The sequence below is a fragment of the Populus alba genome, chromosome 15 (genome assembly GCF_005239225.2).
Source record: "Populus alba chromosome 15, ASM523922v2, whole genome shotgun sequence".
NCBI lineage: Eukaryota > Viridiplantae > Streptophyta > Magnoliopsida > Malpighiales > Salicaceae > Populus > Populus alba.
This window is the reverse complement of record NC_133298.1, coordinates 7,467,254-7,469,025: the sequence shown is the minus strand read 5'-3', so window position 1 is coordinate 7,469,025 and position 1,772 is coordinate 7,467,254. Positions and strand designations below refer to the sequence as shown.

The following is a 1,772-nucleotide window of genomic DNA, read 5'->3' as shown; positions in this document are numbered from 1 at the left end:
GGAAAAGGAAGAGAGCTGCTCATGAAAAGCTGAAGAAAGGCGAGGAGTTGGTGATACCAAACCAGTTTCTTTGCCCGATATCTCTAGATCTTATGAAAGATCCGGTGACATTGTCTTCTGGGATAACGTATGATCGGGAGAGCATTGAAGCTTTGGCTTGAAGGTGGGAGTTTTACGTGCCCGGTGACAAATCAAGTGCTAAGGAGTTTGGATCAGATTCCTAATCATACTCTTAGGAGAATGATTCAAGATTGGGGTGTGGCGAATCGGAACTACGGCGTCGAACGAATCCCAACACCTAGAGTTCCGGTTTCGGGGATTCAGGTCTCGGAGGCTCTTCTTAGTTTGGAGGATTCAGTGAAGAGTTTGAATGGACTGCGGTGCCTAGAGTTGGTGCACAAAATCAAGAAATGGGGCAGTGAAAGCGAGCGTAATAGGCGTTGTGTCGTAGCGAATGGAGCAATTCGTGTGCTTGCAACTGCATTTGAAGCGTTTGCGAGGGATTCTTTTGAAAGCAATGCTACTTTGTTGGAGGAGATATTATCCAACATGAATTGGATGTTTCCTTTTCCCAACATTCACTTGATCATACGGAAGCACAAGCACGTTTAGGATCGCAAGATTCTTTACGCTGCTTGGTGTGGTTCTTTGAAATGTAGAGATCTTTCGGCGAAGCAAGACTCCATGATTGCATTGAAAGAACTTGCTTCTTTAGACCAAAAGCATGCAGAAGCACTGGCAGCCATTGAAGAGGTGAATGAAGTACTATTTAGGCTCATTAAGGAACCAATATGCCCTACAATCACCAAAGCTTCTCTTATGGTAATATTCTATCTACTCTCATCTCCTCCTCCACCAGCACAAACATCAAATCAGAATTCGTCAGGATGGGCCTGCTCTCTGTGTTATTAGAAGTTACTGTAGACTCAGAAAAGAGCACAAGTGAGACAGCATTAGGTGTCTTTGACGTACTTTGTGACTGTGAAGAAGGTAAAAGAAGAGGCCTCTAGGAATGCTTTAACATGTCCAGTCTTGGTGAAGAAAATCTTAAGGGTATCAGAAATGGCAACCCAGTTCTCAGTCTCCGCCATTTGGAAGCTTAGCAAGCATGAAAAGGAACACGAAGTGAATGTCCTGGTTGAGGCTCTTCAAGTAGGTCTATTTCAGAAGCTAGTGTTGCTCTTACAGCTTGGCTGTGGAGGCGAGACCAAAGAGAAGGCGACAGAACTTTTGAAGCTGATGAATCCTTACAGAGCTGGATTAGAATGCATTGACTCAGTAAGATTTCAAAAATCTAAAACGGTCATTCTGAAACACTGAAGATTTCGGAATATCCTGTTCAACTCTTCCAACAATTTTGTAATTTGAAATAGTAAATTCAACATTATACACTATAGTTTTCTTTTCCTGTTTATTGTATGAATGATTTGACTTGACTACATAATTAACAGAATCTTCTTCTATCTCTTTCTCCTTTTCTAGAATATAGTACATAGTATATACAAAGCCACTAATTTAAATACATGTCACATTTATTTATTTAGGGGGTGTTTGTCTTGTAGATATGGTTGATTTTTTTTATGGGATTCATATAAAAACCATATGTTTTTTTTAATTTTCGTAAGATGTAATTATACTTCCAAACCAGACATACATTTATTAATGTAACGTGTTGTATTAAAAAATTTTTAAATTTATATTTTAAATGCATTTCAGTAACAAAAGGATGTATTTATTATTATATTGAAGTATATGTATTAAAAAATGAAAAT

At 38.7% G+C, this 1,772-nt stretch overlaps 1 pseudogene; it reads left to right on the top strand.

The window, feature by feature from the left end:
* Positions 1-1,312, top strand: part of LOC118057182 (U-box domain-containing protein 21-like) — a 4,457-nt pseudogene extending 3,145 nt beyond the window's left edge.
* The last annotated feature ends 460 nt before the right edge of the window (positions 1,313-1,772 follow it).